General features: G+C 52.8%; 1 protein-coding gene across 2 annotated transcripts in view; it reads left to right on the top strand.

Annotated features, from left to right (window-relative positions):
- The first annotated feature begins 4,190 nt into the window (after nucleotides 1–4,190).
- CNTFR (ciliary neurotrophic factor receptor) overlaps nucleotides 4,191–20,326 on the top strand; it is a 202,950-nt gene continuing 186,814 nt past the window's right edge. For both annotated transcript variants that reach the window (XM_059491824.1, XM_059491823.1), the window contains exons 1-2: nucleotides 4,191–4,396; nucleotides 6,550–6,721. The gene's annotated coding sequence lies outside the window, so the exon portion shown is untranslated. The remainder of the gene's footprint in view (nucleotides 4,397–6,549; nucleotides 6,722–20,326) is intronic.

Genomic DNA, 20,326 nt, shown 5'->3' with positions numbered 1-20,326 from the left:
GTTTGGTAACAGCATGCACCGAACCTGGCATCCTTGTTGCACATGGAAATTTCACTCATTTATTTCAGCTGACTGGCAGGACCCGGTTCTCTCCGTACCACTCTGCATCCCAAATCATGCTAATCACTCATCTCCGTGCCACTTGATGCCCATGACCAGGGCTACATCCAAGGACAGGATCTTCTCCTGCACAGATGGCCAAATCACACACCCTGTGCAGGCTCTGGAGGTCCCCACGGGCTCTCCTTGCCCACACATTGTTGTATGCATGCAGGTGCTCACCACCATCACCAGGACTCTTCCCAGGCAAATGGGTAAGGGGCTGGAAAGCCACCGCCAGGTCCTGTGCTTATTATCTCTGTCTTTCTCATGCACCTCCCACTATCTACACAGGAAGAAGTTTTGGCAAATGTAATAAAGACAAGGTGAAGTTTTACATAAAATATTCTCTCCTGCTATGAGTCCTGAGGAATTTTAATCAGTCCAGGAGTACCAGCAGAATTCCTTTGCCTGCAATCTTTTCATGATCTTGCTTTCCCCTCTTGTTCCTCGTGGGGAGCATTTGCTGAGAAGATGATTAAATTGGGCTGGTAAAAAGCTCGTCGGCTCCATAGCTTCCATCTTTTCCTGCTTCTTTGCAAGAACATTTGTACTTTTTTCTGGCCTACGGCATGCAAGGTCAGCTGCTTTCTTTGCAGTTTTCTTGTACGTTTCCTCACCATTGTTGTGGGGTTTTTCCCCCTCCAGAGAATCTCTTTTGTGCAGAGGCGAGAGACAAGGCTCCTAGCTCAGCCTGCTGTGTTGTTGTTCGCCTGAAGTCCAGCAGGAATTCAAGGAATGGTTCCCCACGTCTCCTATTCACCTTGCTCCTGCCAGTGGCAAGGGGTCGGGCAGGGGGCGGATATTTTGGGGAAGCTGTGAGCAAGGAGTGCAGACTCAGGGGCTGATGTGAGCTCAGGGATTTTGGAGGGCTGAAACTCATCTGCCGTTGCCTGCCAGTAGTTCAGTGTAGGAATTTGGGCATTTTCCTTTGAACAAATGATTCACCAGTAATCATTTAATCAGCTCTCCTGATGTTTGAATAATCTGTGAGTAATTTAGTCAGATGTTTGCCACAGAGTATCAAATAAATGGTTTGGAAAGACACTGGCTCAGACTCTCACCTCGTATATGCTCAGCTTTGGGGTAAACCAGGCCAGTGCTGTCCCCTGCGCTTTGGCCTCAGGTGTCCAAGAGATTTACAGCTGGCCAGGACCAGCCCCAACCTACCAGGTCAGGATGTGGCCATGGCTCAGCTGTACTGTATTTCTGCCATGCAGCTGTGGAGCATCTGCTCTCCTGCCTGGGGTACCACAGCTGCTGGAGGCTGGGGGTGGCGTGCAATGCCCCAGATAAGTGTCCTGGCTGGATATCAGTGCACAGGCTTGTGAGGAGCCCCTTGCTCTCTCTGAGTGGCTCCCTCTGGGGTGCTGTGGATGGGGAAAGCAGCCCAGGGTGATGGACTGATGCTGGCTCATAAGCTAATGGAGAATCATTTCCCCAGGTTCATCTCTCTGCCTGGACCTATTAAAGCTCCAGTATCTTTCCATTCCTGTCCCCACAAAACCACCTGCTCTCCTGACACACTTCCCAATGCCATCAGAGAGCTGCTGCTTCTCTCAGAGCTTTGACTCCTTCTTTTTCAGCTCTGATCCTGGCTGACAGCAGGGAGGGGTGGAGAGGGAGAATGAGGGTTGGCATTTTTTTTCCTTTTCTTCCATTTTGTGACTACTTCAATCCAATCCCGACTTTCTGAGCAGGAGGGTCACTCCCCAGCTTTGCTGCATCCTGTTGAAAAGCCTTGGAGACATCTGCTTTTGCCTTTAGTTTTCCCTCCTGGGGTTTTTTTTCTGTCTTTTTTTTTTTCCTGAGGATCTGCTATCACAGATTCCCTCAGAGTCCCAACATGCTAGTTATTCTTCATGGATAAAACTACTAAAAATAATAATTTATTGTGCACTTTCATCTGAGACAAAACATCATTATTTCCATCCAATTAATAGTGTCTTTTAGCAGCATCAGTGAAAAACCAGAAAAAACCTGGCTCCCACCCAGCCCCCTTCCTCTGCCTGTGTGACATTGTCTCCACAACTGCAGAGAGGTGGTAGCTTTGATTTGATCAACACTTATCTAGTTAAAACAAAAGAGAACTACTTTTGTAGGCTTGCCCAAATATTAGGTTTTTGGGTTTTTCTTTAACAGGAAGATCAGGAAGAGAGCTCTGTTGTTTTGTTACTACTGTTGTTTTCTTCAAACCAGGAGAAGTCCTGGGATGCCAGGGAAAGTGGGAACCTGCCAATGGGAGTATTTCTCCCAAGTCTCTCTGCAGAGTTTTCTCGCATGTGTTGTTTCCTGAGTCACGGGGATTTGAGCTGGGGACGCTCAGATATCTGGAAGCTGGAACAGCCCTTACTGCCGACCTGAATGCTGATGTCCAGGGAGCAGCACCCCTGCCACAGTCACTAGGCTGGAGATAAGGGCAGAGGATGTGCATCATAGGATTCTGGGCTCTGCAGGGCTCCCCAAAATTGCCTGTGGGCACTGCTCCCTGTGCCTTGCTGGCAGCTAGCCCCTGGCAGGGAGCAGGCTGTTTCTTCATGGGCATTTGTCTTTTCCAGGCTGGGAAAACAGAGGTATTTTTCTGCACACTGGCAGCCAAGTGGGGGATGTGGCTGTGGAAGGCTATGTCCCCCAGGCCTCCTGTTCCATGGCATCCCCCAGCCAGTGCCACCAGGGTGCCAGTCAGCCTCTCCCCAGACCCTCCCCACAAGGTGTTTGCCTTTGCCTGGGCAGCTGGCAGGAGGCAGGGGTGGATGCCCTGCAAGGGTGCCTTCCCCTCGGCCTCCTGCCCACCCTGCCCTTCCTTGCCCTGAGGCCGTTTGGCTGTCCTTGCTCACCCTCCCCATTGGCTCCTGCCTGCTTGGCCTCGCTGCTGCTTTAATTTTAGCAATTCCTTGGAAAGAGTCATTTTCCATAAGTCAGCTCTCAGCAGAGCCCTCTGCCTGCCAGCTCTGCCTTCTCACACGTGTTGCTGGCGTGCCCCAGCAGCACACGCCTGCACCTGCCCGGCCAGGCCTGCCTGTCCCAGCCCTTTGCACACCAAATCCTCACACCCGGCTCCCGTCCCCGCCTGGCACATCTCAGCCTGGCACTCCCAGTCCTCTGGTGCCGTGCCTGGAGTGGCCAACCTGGCCCAGCTGCATGGCCACCCCTGGGGCTCCCCCCTCACCAGGAGTAACTGGGCACAGCACAGGGGGACATCTGTCCTCTTTGCCCTGCAGACCCCACCCACACGTGTGACAGCTCTCTGTCCTTATCTGTGATGGGAAATGCCGTGTTCCCACATGCTGCAGGGGACCTCATAGGCTGGGGCTGTGATGGATGAGCAGGGTGGGCTTGTTCAGCACCCAGCAGCAGGTTTTATTGCAGTGGGGAAGGTGGGTGCAGGTGTGGCTGTGCAAGAGGAGCACAGCCCACACGTGTGGTGGGTGTTTGGTTGTGCAGTGTGTGAGAGGGGTGAGAGGCTTTCATGACAGTGAGCCTCTTCCTGTGGGCACTGCTGGGCACTCCAGGAGGGTGTTGGTGTGAGGAAGCATGGCACTCATGAGTGGGGCGTGTGCGAGGATGCACACAGAGAGAGATGCGTGGTTCCTTCTCTTGGGTCTGCATCTCATGCTGGTGGGAAGGGACAGTGCATGTGGACGGTGCATTGTGCACGACCCTGTGTGCATGTATGTGTGTGATTGTGTGTGTGTGATTGTGTGTGTGCACACAGGGCACGCGTGAGGTGACCGCGACCCTGCTGCTTCCACTCTGGGGAGGTGGGGGGACTTGCAGGGACTGCTGCTGGTGCTGTGTGTGTGTCTCTGTGTGGGGGGGGGGGGGGGGGAGGCGCCGTCCCCACGGTGCTTCCACGAGTGTGCATTTGCACGGGGGTCGGTGGGGCGCGCGCGTGTGTGCGGTGCCTCCCTCCGGCTCAGCATCCGTGGGGAGGGAGGCGGCGGCGGCTTGTCCTCAGGGGCGTGGACCAGTGTGTGGCCGTGGGGGGTGCGTGTGTGGGTGTGCGTGTCTGTGAGCCTGTGTGTGTGTGTGTGTGTGTGTGTGTGTGTGTGTGTGTGTGTATGTGTGTTTGCGGGCGGGTGCGCGCGGCGCGGCGGGGCCGGGAGCGCGTCCCCGGCGCTGTGCCGGGGGGTGCGGGCTGAGCTCATCGCTGGCTCCCCGGCGCTCCTTACCAGTGGCTTCTGCGGTCACATGGGTTATGTGCTGGAGTTTAAAAGAGCTTATAGCCCCCGAGCCGGTGCAGAAGCAGCCGGTGGTTGCATGGGGTAGCGCCGGGAGCGGCGGCAAGGAAGGCGCCGTGAGTAGCGGGCGGCCGGGGCCGGAGGGCGGCACGGGATGTACCCCCACCCGCGGGACGGGGGAGGCGGCCTGCGGGCACGGGGGTCAGCGCAGGCGAGCCGCGGGGCCCGCCGCCCAGGGAGGCGGAAAGGAAGGCGGACGGGAACGCTTTCTTCCCCCGCATTCGCTCCCGGTCTTGTGCTCCGTCCCTCCCGCCCCGCAGCCGCGCACCTTTCCAGCGCCCGCGTGTGTCCGCGCCCCGACGTGGGCCGCGCGTCCGCCCCCCCGTGAGGAACCAATTTGGGCAGCTCAATACTTTCCTGCCCCGCCGGGCGCGTGTTCCCGGCGGGGAGGGATGGGGGGCGAGGGGCCGGAGCGTCCCCGCACCCTACAAGACAGCGGGTCCGCATCGGGGCGCGGCGGTGACACCCCCGTCCCCTGCCCCGCGGGACCCCCGTCCCCTCCCGGCCCGGAGGGCATCGCGGCCGGCACCAGGTTGAGGGCTGCGAGGGATGAGCTCTCCCTGCGGCAGTGCGCGGGGCTGGAGCGGCTGGGACTGCGGGGCGGCTCTTTGTAAACCGGAGCCCGTGGATTTCCTGGGCGGGAGAGCAGGCTGCTTCTCCGTCTCTCCAAAGGCGCAACCTGCCTTCTTCTCTGCTGTGGCAGCGCAGATTTTATTTTTTCTTTTCTATTTTTTTTAATTTTTTTTTTTTTCCCGAAGTGTGATTTTTATAAGAAAAGTGTCTGCATGGTGTCTGCTTCTGGGGAACTGCTCTCCCCGGGCTAGGCAGACAGTTCATCCCGAGCGTGAGTACAAGGGCTGCTTTCCAGAATTGCATAATACACACCGATCCCTATGCTGCTCAAAACTCCCTGACATTTCCACATCTTGGTGACTTCCCCCACTGCAATCCTGAAAACGAGTTGTGACTCCAGTCAGCTCGTGAGCCAATTTGTGGTGTCTTCACTGAGGACAGAACCAGGTCTGCATGTTCCAGCTTCCCTGGCTCCTCTGGCAGTTGTTTCCTTAACCCGTAAACTTTTTTTGGTGTAACGATCGGCTCTTCTTTACTCTCTTACGTTCCCCACCCCAAGCTTACGGACACATGTGCTGGTCTGTTCAGAGCACAGGTTACAGAGAGGGGATTGCCTGCAAAGCCGTTCAATTTCTTTTCCCCATCCCTTTGTGTTTTAATTTGTGGGATGGTTGAGGAGATCCTTTCCTCGGATTGCTTTTTGCTCGGGAACTTGCTGACATCTCGGATTTAGCGAATTTCACTGGCTGTGCCCACTCTCAGCACACCGCGTTGTGTACTCGTGTGAGGGACATGCAGCTGCCAGTCCCACTGGCCGTGTGTTCAGGCAGTGAGGCTCTGACATTGGCTGCTTTCTGCAAAATGTGCAAATATTTGGGAGCAGCCGGTCTTGCTCCCGAGTCCCTGCCTTGCCCCTATCCGTGAGGAGTTAGAGCTTTGCTGTGATGTGTGGAGATGTGCAAGGGATGCTCGTGTCTGGCCGGGCAGCATGCTGAGACCAGGTGCTGGGACCAGAACTCTGTGGGGTTCACTGCACTAGGAGGACTTTCCCAAGACAGGCTGAGCTTTAGAAATGAGAGCCTCGTGCCTGGCAGCCTTCCTTGCGACAGCTCCTCAAGATAAGTTTATCAGAGCCTCTTGTCAGAGCAAGCCAAGCCATGATCTAATGATCGTACATTATCTTTGGTCTAATTTACTCCAAGAGGACCCCATTGTGCCAGGACTCTGCATCCCCTTTCCCCTGAAAAGTGCTCAGCAGCTTCTGGACTTGGGAAAAGCCCTGATACCTCTCACAGCCACAAAGCTTGTGATGCACACACACATTCAAATAACTGTGCAGCCAAGGCTTAGCTTTTGGGGACGTGACTGACTCTCTGAAGCTGGCAGCACGAGTTTTGTGGGTGCAAGCCCCAGCTCCTGGCCACTCTCATTTAATTCCCTGCAAGCTGGAGACACGCATCCTGCTCCAGCTCAGTCTGGGGCTGGGTGTGCGCCTGGGGAGCGTGTCTCTCAGCTCTGTCGTTTATTATTGCTGCCGCTGCCATTATGCCTGACAAATGAGAGTTGCTGAGTAATGTGCTGTTTGTGTGTAAATATCTGAGTGCTCGCAGCTGAGCTCACTCCTGCCACTTTGCAGGAAGCCATCTCAGCACCTTTCCCCTGTGAAGACCCGGGAGTGCACAGCGTCCTTCTGCGGGGACCTCCCCACCGCCACCGCCAGCTCTAGCCTCCGCTCGCCTCTGCTTCCCTGCAAGCGTGAAGCCTCCATCCTCTCCGGCTATCGTGGCAGCCCTTCTGCTTTCCTGAGTGTGAGTCAAGGGTGGGAAAGGGCTCTGTGTGTGTCTGTGTGTGTGTCTGTGTGTGTGTTTCTCTGTGTGTTTGTGTGTGTGAGTGTGTGTGTGTGTGTGTGTGTCTGTGTGTGTGCACTGTTGCTCCCGAGGGTCCGTGTCCGAGGCAGAGTGAGTTTTGGGGACTTTGAGTGTTTTGATGGAGACAGTCATGCATAACTAGGAAAGGAGATTTTTGGGTTGGTTTGGGTTTTTTCCCCTGCCTGCTCAGCCCCGAGTTCCCCCTCATTTCATTCCAGTACTGATGAAGATGCTAAATTGCTCCTTCCCATATTGTTTTCATCCCATTTGCAGTTTAGCATCCAACTGCTTCTTGCAGTCAGTACTTGCTCAGCCCAGCTAGGCTGATCGCAGCTTTTTAAATCTCCCCTTGTAAATCAATCCCTTCTGCCTCCTGATAATTTTTGTCGCTCATTTTTCTGAAATCCCTCCAATTTGTCCATTTTGTGTCGGTGACGTATGCCTGGCCCTAAACATGATGTATACCAGGCATGGCAGCGTGAGGGAAGGACACCTCCTCCCCTCCCACCCCGCTGGGGCTTGTGATGCTTTGTCAGCACTGAACTGAGTTACTTCCCCATTATTCTAAGCTATAGTCCCTGCTCGGTGTTGCAGAAGAAAGCAGCATACTCAGGTCAGTGCCCTGGGGAGAATTCCTCCAAATTCTGGTGATGGTTTACTGAGGTTTGGTTGCATGCTGGTAGCAGATGCTGGAAGGGGCCAGTGGTCTAGGTGTATTCCTGGGGTGCCTCTTCCCACAAGAACTAATAGCTGAACAGGAGGGGTGAGGAAAATAAGGGAGGGCAAGCTGGGCAGATGGGGAAACTGAGGCACGTGCATGCACATTTCCTGTGCATCTTTCCAGCTCTTATTTAGATGCTCTGTGTGTGGGGTGTGGTTGCACTTGTTAGTGTTGCAGCTGGCATGGGCATTTTCTGAGGAGATGCTGGGTGTTTGGTCAGAGCAGGCTGGCACACTGGGATGCTGGGCTCTGGGCTGATTTTGTTCATTGCTTCTCGTGCTCATAGCCAGAGCCTGATGCCACAGGTGCTCTCATGGGGAAGAAGCAGGGTAACAAAGTGCCTTGCATTCGCGCACTTTGAAGTTTTATCATGCCAAACCCTGAGCTCCTAGGACTGAGCATTCCCATTCCCTGGAAGGGCCGTGCCCTTCCAGGATCTGTCTATTTTTAGGAGGAGTTGTATTCTGGACAGTGTCCACTGCAGATGCTCTCTGCCTCCTCCTCTTGGCCCTCCTCCAGGGACACCGTTTGGGCTCTCTGCTGGAGGGGCCGCTCTTGCCGGGGCTCCTCCAGGGCAGAGCAGATCCGAGCGGATGTGGGACCGTGGGGATGCCCGCTGGGCTGTGGTACCCCGGGGTGCTGGGGAGGGACAGCGAGCTCACGCTGTCCCTTGCATGAACTACTGGGAATTCGCCGTGCTCCAGGAGCCAGCAGCACACGGTGGCTTCTGCACGGCGTGGCCAAGCAGGGGTGCTGCTGCCTGGGCCAGGTGGTACCCGGTGCTCGGCGGTGCCCGGCGCCGGCCCGTTCGCCAGGATGACACTAGGGGGCACGAGATCTGCTGGAATTCCTTTGTTGGGGATGGGAAAGGAGGCTGCAAAGCTGCTCTTGACCCTTCAAGCCCCGTGCATCATTCCCCCGCGCGTTTTGTGGGAATTACGAGTGTTAAACCCCACGAGCTGTCCCGGTAACTCCTCCTGCCGCCAGGGCAGGACGCGGCTCTCCGGAGGCTGCTCCGCTGGCTCTGCCCGTCCCTGGCCGTGGGAGCAGCAGGACAGGGATGGAAGCGGACAGCCGGAAACATCTCCCAAGCAAGGAGGTGGTGGATGCAGCCGGAGTGCCAGGGAATCTCCGGGGAATGTGGGAAATCCAGGAAAACACCTTAGCATGGTTTTAATGCCTCTCTAGAGGCGTTGTCCAGAGCAGGGATTAAGTTAGATTCAGGGCTGGCTTTCAAGATGCAGCGTGTTATGGTTTCATTTTCTGCTGGTTGTTAAATTCATGCATGATGTCTCCTCAGGGTCATGTTTTCCCAAAGCAGCAGAAACTTTAGAGAGTCTGATTAAATGAATGATTCTGATCGATCTGAAACATGGAGAGTGTGTGTATGTGTGTGTGTGTTTTTAATATGTGTCCATCTACATATCTGGGTGGGGTGCAAAGAATATGTTTTTGAAGGTATGTTTATGCATTTCTGCATACATCCAGCTGTAATATTGTCCTGAGTCCTTAAAATCTATTATTCCAGCTGTGAATGCGTGTATATATATTAAAGCACTGTATACTGGAGTCTTTCTCTCTTGTTATAACAAACCTCACAGAAAGCAAATAAAGAGACATTGTTCTCATAGCAGGCTTTTAAGGGCTCAATATTTATCTTCTATGAATTTTGATAGTTTTTGTTCAGCATGTTTGCAGTTATGATGGTGGTGGGGGGTTTGCCTATCTGCTTCGGATTTTGTGCTGTTGGGAAACTGAAAACATTTGGATCGTTTCAGCTTATTCATTAGGTAATGAAAACAGAAGTCAAGCTTCTGGATTGAAATGTTGGCACCTGATATCATTCTGGCATATTAATTTCTCAATGGTTAGGGTTTTTTCTAATGCCTTCCGTTGCCAGATACCAGGCTCCTTTGCTGGAGCCGTGCTTCTCTCGCGAGCCCCCGGGCAATATTTTTAGTAGGACACTGATGCATCGCAAACACTCCTGTACTCCGAGAAAAAGCTTTGCTGGCTGTTGTTGGAAGTAGCGCCAGAATGGGTAGAAAGGAGAGATCAGAGGAGGACGGTGCTGCCGCTGCGTCGGAGCGTTCGCTTTGTGCCTGAGACGGAGGTTTTGTGTCGGGTCGTGCAGGTGCTGTGCCTGTGCGGATGTGAGGGCAATTCCCCAGCTGGCTTCTGAGACAGGGCTGAGGAGCAGGGGTTTATTTATTTTGAAATGCCTGGTGAATTGGAAGGAGGTCCGGGAAGAAGTGCCGAGTCAACTTTCAAGTCAATTAGGGATGTGTCTGGAGGTGTGAAGTGGTTTGAAGAGGACAGGGTGATTTGTCTGAAAGTGTTACCTAATTAGAGGGTATAGTCAGGGCTCTAATTAGCCATGACACCCTAAAGATGTTATCAAAGCCCTCTTGGGGCACAGCTGATCCAGTGCCGTGGCTGTGAGCTCTCTGGTCAGCGCGGCCGCGCACGGCCGGAGCTGCCGCCCTCTGGCTCAGAGGCAGCCCCGATGCTTGAAGAGGCTCTTTTCAGGTAACTCGTGATACCCTCCGGGGCTGCTGCCAACGTTCAGTGATGTTCATAAAGTCACAGAATGAAAGGAAAGCCTGCAGCAGTTGGAAGAATTAATACTGGTGCCCACTATGTGGGAAATCTCCTCTCTTTTCCCTGAGCGGCGTCACTTTCTGCTGCTCTCTGCCTGGGGGGAGGCTGGAGGAGGAGGGTTGTGAGGATTTGCATTAAGTGATGCTGTACTAACAGCTGGTGGAGGAATCGTGACCCCTTTCTTAGCATTGCCTGACAGAGGGGACATGGGATCAACTGAAATCTGGCTTGCCCAGACCTGGTTGTATTTAAATACTATGCAACACACCCTGTGAGGGGGAACTGGTGGAGGAAGCAGTACAAGAAGTGCTGGGTAAGAGGGAAAGGCTCCTGGGAAGGCTTTTCCCTGACGTTGGAAGGAGTTTGCAGCCTGCACCTCTGCTGGCCACACCTGGGTGGTGGGTGGTTGTTTCCCTTTTGAGAGTTGGGGCTGGGGATTGCTCTCTCTGGGGCTGCTCTCACTGCCTGCTGTTCATCCATCAAAACCATTGTTCAGTCAGCCCTGTGAGGAGAGGAGAGTGGGAGCTGACCATTCCCAGCAGTGGTGCCAAGAGCCAGTAGGAGCCACCTGAAGCCAGGCTGGTGGATGGGTGTGGAAAGCAGGGCCCATTGCCATTCTCAGCAGCAGTGAGCAAAGGAATTCTCTTCGCTCTCAGGGCTGAGGTCCCTGTGTGTGTCAGAGCCCTCTGAATTGCCAGGAGAGAGCAGTGGGTAGCTCAGACCTCCTTGGCAGGAAGGAGCGACTGTTACTCCTGTGTCAATGATGGATCCTGGGGCTAGGATGTTCCCTGTGTGCTTCATCAGTGCTGTGAGGAGCTTGGCTCTGCAAAGGGACTCTCTTTGCTTGTGTAGGTGGAATTGCAGCCCCCCAAATGCAAACACACAGCCGGGCACACTCCCGTGCTCACAGTTACCCAGGGATGTGCCTGCTTTTAATTATGTGGGTGTTAAGCCAGTGAATTAATTTTGTTCACAAAGTTGCAGCTGGCATTTTCCTACTGCTCCTGGTCTCTGGTGGCATTCCCACACTCTGGAGCACATGTGCAAATAACTTGGGGATTGGGGTTTGGTAACTTGGAGGACAGTGCCAACAGGCATTGTCAACACAGGGCTGACCCAGGCAGCTCTCCCTGAGCTGTTGCTGTGCTGTGCCAGGGCTGCAGGTGCCACGCTGGATTTTAGGGTGCTGTGTTATGGTTGGTGGATGGGGAGCTGCTCCCTGTGCTGTCACAAGCTGATCAGCACAGAAGGAGGGACCTGCACTGCTGCCCTCCTGCCTGGGGAAGCAGCCTGGGTTGGGCATCTCAGCGCCAGGCACGAGATTTGGTTATGAATTCTAACAGTGTCTTGTACAATAAAACAGCCTTATCTCTGCTTTTGCCCTAGGTACACTCTGCACCACACTCCTTTTGTCTAGGGCCTAAAAATGCTGGTGAAAATGAGGACACATCCTTTTTTGTGGTTAAAGTGTGGTTCTCAGATGCAAAGGGAGGCAGCCTGTGCTAGACTTCACCACCAATGTGTGATTTACCCTCCTCTGTGCCACTGAACTGAGGGCTTGAAAAACAAATATGTTAAAAGGAAGGAAAGACAACAAAAGGCTGCTGGTGCTCTGAAATTCGATAAAAAAAAGCTCTGTCCAGTCCTCTGGGCTTCTCGCTTAATGAAGAGCTCTAGAAATAACAGTGTTACAGGAAAGTGCACCCACAGATAACAGTGGGTTTGGGGATGGGACTGCTTTGTTCTTGCGGAGCCGGGTTGAAGTTCATTTTGGGCATTGAAGTTCATTTTGGGTATTGAAGTTCATTTTGGGTGTTTTTACACCCCCCAGAGCCGGGGTGTTACTGTCACTCCATGAATCCAAAGCCATTCACAGCTGCCTGGAACCTCTCCGCTCTGCAGTCCTTGTCTAGCCTGTTGCCTCTCCCCAGCGTGCCAGACACACATATGGGTGGGAGGCTGCTGGATTTGGGAGCCCAGCTGGTGGGGGTGGGAGAGGTCCCACCGAGCTGCCGCCGCTGTTTCTCCCGGCTGGGTTCAGAGCAGTTTCCTCTCGCCCCATCCCGGCCATGTGCGGGGCGGCCGGCTCCCCACACGTGTTGCACAGACACATTTCCGTGCTGCCTCTTGGTGCCTGCTCACCTATTTGCAGCTGGGGGAGCTGAAGCTGCTCTTTCTTGTGATTTGTTAAAAAAAAAGTCTCTCTCTGGATGGAGTTGTCTGTGCTTTTATTGACCTGGTTACGGGAACGACAGAGGCTTTTCCGTCTCCTGGACGCGTGATTTCTGCAAGGGCTCTGGAGCAGGGGCCGGCTCTTGCTGCTGGTGTGTTTCCAGTTCTCCTAACATGATTAGTTTGACAGGCCCATTGGGTATGCTGGCGAGTCTAGTTTTTATTTTGTGCATGAAAGTAAGTGCTGTGACAGGGCACAGAGCACCAGCTAATGCTGACATCTGTGCAGGAGGGACAGATGTCAATATTTTTGGACAGTATTTTTGGCCGTGCCTCAGACGTGCTCTGCCACCTGGCAGAAACCCCTTGCCCTTTTGATGGGGCATTTCTGTAATGTCTCAACTTCCTGACCATCTTGGAGACTCTTCCCTTGTATCTGCAGTTGGAGTTGTTTTGCCAGAAGGTGCAGTTTGAGCTCGTGAAACCTGAGTGCTGAGGACATTCCAGGCATGCACCTGACGGCTCTCAGTGAAGGTGTCCATCCTTCAGAAGTCCAACAAGCTACCATCAGTCATTCCCATTGGCATATTTGCCTGCTGGGCTCCAGTTTTGTGTGTGTTGCCATCTTCCAGCAATGCTGAAGCACACCATGTTTTTGGGGCTTTTTGAGGTGGGAGGAGGACTGGAATGGGGATCATCGATCATCCCTGCTCTGCAAGCTGCTTTTTGCTGTACGGACATATCTGCTCTCCCCCAGTCCTCTTTGATCTGGATCAGCAGTTCCAGCTTCACCCTGGCTTGTTCAGCTGCAAAGCGAGGATGAAGAGGAATTTCCCCAGCAGCCATAGGGGTCCTCGACTCCAGGGGCATGCAGCACTTGTGCTTTCTAGATCTGGTAAATCTGTACCTCTGGTCCGGCCAGAAATGGTGGTGTTTTTTCCCAAGCAGGGCTGCCTTATGCACAGGGTAGAGCCATTTCTGCACAACTGGACCTGGCATCTCCCCATTTCCTTCCAGAGCAAGGAAGGAGATGATGGCATGACTTACAAAAGAGCCAATGGCAAAGGATTTGTGTTGATGATTTTGACTTTGCCTCTCCCAAGGAACTAATCTGGCCTGTCTTTGGGTGTAGGACCCAAACTGGAGGTTTAATTCACTGCACATCTGCTTTTAGGCTTGGAGGGTTCCCCAAGGCTGTTTGCTGTGGTACATTACCAGGGTCAGCCTTTAACCTTGTGACCACTAGGGGTTGGAGGCAAGCATCATTGCCTTCAAAGAGGGGAAGCTGAAACCTGGAGTGGCTGTGGGATTTCCTTGAGGTCCCAGAGCAGAGCTGGTGGCAGAAAACCAGATTTCTTGAGTTGCTAACAGCTCCTGCCAGCTGTGGGACACATTAGTAAACACTTGAGTAGATCAAAGTAGGGCATCCGGCTCTTTGCACAGCACTGTGCTTATCTGTCTATCTGTCTGTCTGTCTGTAGTGCTTCTGGCAGTCAAACCTAAGATGACATTTAAAGGCTTTACCTTTTTTCTCTCTTGCCGGATTCAGATCAAATTTGCTGAGTTGTCAAGCTGAAAATTCTTTTCTCCTAAGTGCTGGCCCAGCAACAGCTCACTGTGCTGCATCCCTGCCTCGGAGGAGTCCAGCTGGGCTCCTCCTGCCTCCCATCCCTGGCTTTAACATGGGGGAGTGGAGCAACAGCTTTGCTGGTGGACAGGAGAAAAGAAACAGATTTTCGCTTCCTTCTTCTCCCTGTTGATCAGGCCATTCTGGGCTCAGTTAGCAGCAGCTGTTCAAAAACAGCAAACAGAGCCAGGTTTGCACTGAAAAAGATGTTTTGGGGTGGAAAGGGCAGTGGTAGAGGCTTGCAGGCAAACCCTTGCTCCTCCCTAAGCCTGGCCTAGGTCTCAGAGGCAGGCACGTGTGCTGTGAGCTGGTGGGCTCTCAGCAGAGTCCCAGCAGGCTGGGTGTCTGTCTGGAGACAGCCGGGACAAGTGGCACCAATCAGCCTCTGACCCAGTGGGTTTCAGCAAGGAAGGTGAGCGCTGTCCTTGTGTGTGATGAGGAAATTGCTCCCGTGTCCCTGGAGGCTGTCACTCCAACACTTTGCCATGCTCTGCTGGTGGGGAGCGGCACCAGAGGATGCCTCTGCCACTGTTGTCTGCCTTGGGGACAAGCACAGACATGTCTCCAGCTGGAAGTCAGCTTGAGGAGTGGAGAAACCTCCCCAGAACATGCATTTGCAAGCTCTGGTGTGTGGCAGTCCCTCCCAGGCAGTCACAACCTCCTGTCACTGTGTGAGCGGGAAGGCTCAGCGCCTGCTTCCTGGCATGAGGAGAGGATGGAGCTTATCCCGCTCTGGAATAGGTAGCCAGGAGTGGCTGCAGGTGCTGGAGCTGGAGCCAGAGCCATCCCCTGGTCCCAGCACCAGCAGGCGGCTCCAGCTTCAGTCCTTGGAGCATTTTTGAGGGTTTTGTGCAATGTGGTTTCAACTCCATCCCTTCCTCTTGTGCAAGGCTCCTCCCTGAGCAGGCACAGTGACAAAGTCAATCCTTAGACAGCTGTAGTTCTCTGGATTTTGCCAGCCTCTCACCTTCCCCTTTACATTCACCAGACCGTGCCTGCTGGGAGCTCTCTCAGCTGTCCCTGAGCAGCATCTTTCAGCAAGGATGGCAGCTCAAGAGGGTCCCCCATAACTCAGTGTGTGCTGCCAGTTTGACCCAGCCAGTGGCCCTCTGGCAACCCCAGCTGCGCTTGTGGGGGATACCAAGCAGCTGCTAGACAGCAGAGACACAAACTGACCTGCACCTTGGCTTTTCAGGGCAGAGTCATGTCTGTGGATGGAGCAAGGCTGTGTGACACAAGCACTTACAGCGTTGGCTTCAGTGACCAGAAAAGCCAGAGGCTGCTCCTGTTACCCAGACTAGGAGATGGAGGAATTTATTTATTGTTCTAACTCCTTTCCAGAAGTGGTTCAGAAGTCTCAGCAACAGGCAGCTCTCTAAAACTGAGACGAAAAGCACAGGATTTTTCCTTTTGCTGTGTCTTGGACAGTTAACCCTTTTAGCCATCCCATGTCCAGATGGTGTGACCAGGCTCCATGGGACTCAGGATCATCCCTCTGGAGACACCTTTGGGCATGGCCTGGCCCTGCCCACAGAGCAGTAGTGCTGAACCCCTCCATCTGCAAATTTGGGATCTGCCCTGGGTACAGACTCTGTCTCAGTACTGCTCAGTTTGAAAGCCTTGCCTCATCACTGTCCCCCCAACAATTGCTGCTGTAGACATTAATTTTTCCCAGATTTTTGCTTCCCTTTGAATATCTCCGCTATGGATCATTTTCCTTACATGTGTTAGCTGGTATTTTCACAAAGCTGAAGCTTGTGCTATTTCCTGTCTGTCTTTCTATGCTTTCACTTGCTCCCTCTTCTGTCATGCCTAGAACGACCCTGGGCTTTTTTTCTGCTTACATCAGAAGAAACTGCTCCTCTTCTTCTGAAAGCTCATATGACGGGGAGAAAATGCCATTTAAAATATGAGGAATCCTGTCCACCCACATAATGCTTAGCACGTCCCCAGCTGGAGAAAAGTGTCTCCAGACTCCTGGGGTGGGAGGATCAGCTGGGTGTCCTGTGGATGGGGAGAGTCTTGCAGGGCAGGGGCAGGCTGCTGAGGCTGCCAGCAGTTTGTGAGGGCTGCAAGGTGAAGCTCCCGGCTGCAGCAGTGATGGGAGGGGATCTGGGAGTTCCTGTTCCAGGAGGTCTGAAGAACCACATAGGATGGGTGCTGAGGAGGGGGCAGCAAGGTCAGGCTGGATGGGTAAGAGGGGTGTCTTCTCTCTGGTGTTGTATGCAGGTTCCATGTAGGGAAGCAGGGAGTGTAAAAATTAGTCAGTTTGTCCTTTAGCTGTGTTTTTCCACCATTCTCTGTAGATTCCCAAGTGGAAACTTATTTTAGGCTTGAAGCCACCCTAATGCATTTTGTTTGTCTAGCTGTGGGTGCTGTTCTAGCTGAGTCTGTGTGGGGAGTATGTGATAACTTCTTTTTTAATGTCTCCTTCTTTAGTTCTGTGGTCCTTAATTGATATTTTTAGTCTTTTATCTCATCCAGCTGCTGCACTTGTCTCTCCTGAAGGAGAGTGATGCAGCAAAGAGTGGGACAGGTTTGCTGCAGATCCTCAGGCCCTGAGCTGGGGACAGACCATCCCCACTGTTGGTTCCTCTTGCTTTTGCCCTAGTCCTCATGCCATGCTATGGCATTTTTAGAAGCCATGAGCAGTCCTGTTTGCAGGGGGAGACTGACACAAGGTTCCAAGAAGATGGAGTGGAAAGGTTGCTTTACCTATCTGGAACAGTGAGCCCCTTTGTGCACTTTTTTAATTTTTTTTTTTAGACCTTACCTTCCTTGTACCCTGCCTCAAAGAAGCAGGAAAATACTGCTTTTCCCAAAGCCAGGTACCAGGGGACCATCGCCTCCTGCTATAAGCTCAGGAGTCAGACAGCAGCTTAAACACTAAATATATCTGCCTCTGCAGCTCTTGGCTTTTACAAAAATAAATCTTAAGGAAGTAACTTTTTGCTGTGCAGTTCTCAGGGCTGGCTCTGCTGTGGTTTCCACTGAGATAGCATTTGGCTAACACAGCCAACTAGGAGTGGAACAGGCCTGGAGCTGTATAGAAAGTGATTAAGATAAGCCAAGGTTATGATTTGCCTGTCTGATCCTGAAGCTTTGTGCATTATTTAGTGTGTGTAGCAGGAGGTCAGTAGCCTCCTGATAATTTTCATTAGATTAGTCAGGCAGGATAATCACCTGCTCAGGAAAAAACCAACTCGACACTGTCTGTTCAATAGTTGGGGTTTAACTGAAAATAAATAGTCTTGTAATTATAAGGACACTGTCAAGGTCAAGAGGCTCAAAGATTCGCTTTCTTTTTTCCTCTGGTGTGTTTACAGAGATCCTGCAATTCTTTGTGAGATTTTTTTTTTCCTCCCTTAAATTCAAACCGAGATCTTCAGGGCTCTTAAAAGAAATTCAACACTTCCATAGCAGTGGACGTGAGTGGTGTTGCAATAGCCAAGTGGTACTTGTGCCCTGCTGCAGCTGAGTGACCCCATGCTAATGAGCAGGGCACTTGCAAGCGAGCTGGGAGTGTGTGCAGCCAGCCCAAGCAGAGCTGAACTGGAGTAGAAATGCTCTCCCCTCCTCCTCTGGGCTGACTGCAGGATGGATCCAGCCTAGAAGACTGGGTCCTGCCAGGCAGGCAGAGGATATCCCTCCCTGGGAGCAGGCAGCCCGGCATGAGTGCCACCCTGTTGAAATGAGGGTGTGTGTTATCTCCCGTGGGTGACTTTGCTGCTGTAATTAGCTGAGACTTTCAGAAAGCCCAGGAAAGAAGAGGTGGGAGTGAAGCTGATGCCATAATCAGTACCAATGGGTTCTGCAAAGGGTGCTTTACTAAAGAAACTGATAGGTTATTAAGGCTGGGGTTGGTGCTTGTGCAGTGCTGAAACGCCTGCCCTTTTTCACCCTAGAAGGGATTGTGCTCGCTATTTATCTTCCTCATACAACAATAAAGCCGAGACGGACCTTTGTAATCTTTTTAATCTGTCCAGCTGCAGGACTGGTGCTTGCTGGATGAGACTTAGGAATGGCTTGCAAGTGCTCAAGGTAGAGTCAGAGGTGATGGTACTAGCCCAAGGTGATGTAGAGCTTGCTGGTGCTGTGGCTCCTTGGCAGTGTTCTGCCAAAGCAGGTAGCCTTGTGTGGGAAGTGTGGCAAGCTCTCAGCTCTCTTTCCTGAGCTCAGCTGTGAGCCAAGAGAGCTGCAGGGAACCTTCAAACATGGTAACCTATATGGCAGAAGAGGCAGGGTTTGCATGCTTGTGCTGGCTGTGCATGCCTCTACCATGGAAAAACAGTGCTGATGTTGTGGCCGCACGAGCTAGTTAGTGCTCTGAGTCCTTGCTGCTTTTGTTTTGTTTTGTTCCCAGTCTAATTGCTCATAACTGGGGATTCTTGTCATCAGAGCTGGTGGGGCTTGTGCTCATCCCATCTTCACTAAAAATCTGCTGCTCTGGCTCCCTGTCACGGGCTTTGACAGATGCCCAGGGGAAAGCGAGGGCATGGCTCGGCCTGATATGCCGAGTGACTGATGCTGTGGTCTGATGACTGATGCCACACGTCGCAGCAGGCGCGCGGGTGCTCCCTTGCTCTTCCTCTGCTGGAGATGGGAGGAGAGGGGGCTGCCTTGACAGGTTGCTTTGAAAGCAAAATTACTCCAGGGCTGGATTTCTTCTCCCCCTTTCCCATCATCTTCCACCCCCCCCCCCCATTTCTTTCTTGCTTGACAGAAAAAGCATAACTCGTCTTTAATTGGTGCTTTGTGCCTGTCTCCTGACAGAACTCAGCAGAGAGGGGGCTGGCTGGATCAAAACAGCTTGAAGTTGTGAGACTGTTATACGTCTGGCCTCCCTGTTTGAAACAAAAAAACCCTCTAAACTTTTATTTCAGCCCCCCCTGCCTGTTTTAAGCCAATTCCTTGTGAGCCATGAAAGCAAGCAGTGGGTGCTGCTCCCAGTGCTTCTCAGACATCCCATCAAGGAGCACGCTGACATGGGGCTGAGCACAGCACACCATGCACCTGACCCTCAACTGAGTCTGGGATTTGGGGCATCTAATTGCCATGTGTGTGGAAGGTGTCAGACCGCTTCATCATCTTACAAATAATTCCTGCCAGTGCCTGGAGCACAAATGTTGCATGGCGGATCAGGCAGGGAAGTGGTCTGCGCTCCTGGGGCAGCAGGGGGAACAGACCTGGCCATGAGCTTGTTCTTGAGCAGTGGCCATGAGCAGTGCTTCCTACAAGAGCAGGGCACAAACGGGGTTAGAGCAGTGCCTCTGGTCCTTTCAACTGCCCTGTTGTGGTTTCTCTCTGTTGAACATCTGCAATTTTAAGAGGCCAGGTAGCATTTCCTGGGGGTGGGTGGGGTGATGGGAAGAAGCCCTTGCCCTTGTAATGCCTTCAAGCTCCAACTCTGGCAGAAAACAGGATTACGACACCCCCTGGAGCCTTTGCAGACTGGGCTCGCCCTGGTCTTTGCAGAGCAAAATCACAGAATCATAGAATGGTTTGGGTTAGAAGGGATGTTAAAAGATAATCTCATTCCACCCCCATGCTATGGGCAGGGTCTCCTTCCACTGTCCCAGGTTGTTCAGAGCCCCATCCAGGCTGGTCTTGAACACTTCCAGGGATGGGGCACCCACAGCTTCTCTGAGCAGCCTGGCCAGTAACTCAACATCACATTGTTTGCTGTAAGATGTGCCTCCTGCCTGGTCGAGCACTCTTCTCTCCAAGGCGCTCCAGTTCCTCTCCTGGATTTCTGAAGAGGCTTGGGTGTCTCCTAATGCTGCCTGTTCGAGCACTGTCTATTGGAGTGGCTTCCAGGGATATAAGGCATAAACTAGGTGTGTCATTGAGATCCTTGCCAGTTGGGTCTGTCCCTGTGCAAGATGGGGACAGCAAGAAAATAAATTGTTTGTAATTGTTTATTTGTTTGTTTGTTTGTTTCTACTCTGGGGTTTGCAGGTGTGTCTGCCTTTCCCCAGCCAGAGGCCGGGATGAGACATGAGCCTGCAAACTGTTCCTGGCTGGGATCTCTGATGGGCTGTTCCCCTAAACTCTACTTTTAGTGCAGACCAGCCCTGGTGCAGGTGGGGCAAAGGCCATTGCAAGTGGCTTCACAGCAATTGCTTGGTCCTTTCTGAGGTATCAAAGCAAGCCTAAAGCTGGGGTGATATTTCTGTAGGTGTTCCTGGGGCTCCTACTAGGATGATGGGAGGAAATTACAAAGGGATTGGTAGTTAATATTGGGCAATTCCATGAGCATCATCAGGAGCCATGCTACTGTTGGTGAGCAGCACTTTAGGGGGAAGGGGATGCTAGGAAGAGACTTGTAGGAGGATGCAAAGCGGGAAATATCTGCAGCTGGAGGCTGGAGAGGTCTGAGCAGGGTCTGTTTGCCTGAGGAAGGCAGCTGCAATGAAGGCATGTG

This window comes from Ammospiza nelsoni, chromosome Z (assembly GCF_027579445.1).
Source record: "Ammospiza nelsoni isolate bAmmNel1 chromosome Z, bAmmNel1.pri, whole genome shotgun sequence".
NCBI lineage: Eukaryota > Metazoa > Chordata > Aves > Passeriformes > Passerellidae > Ammospiza > Ammospiza nelsoni.
Note: the sequence above shows the minus strand (reverse complement) of the source record. Positions and strands in the feature narration are given on the sequence as shown.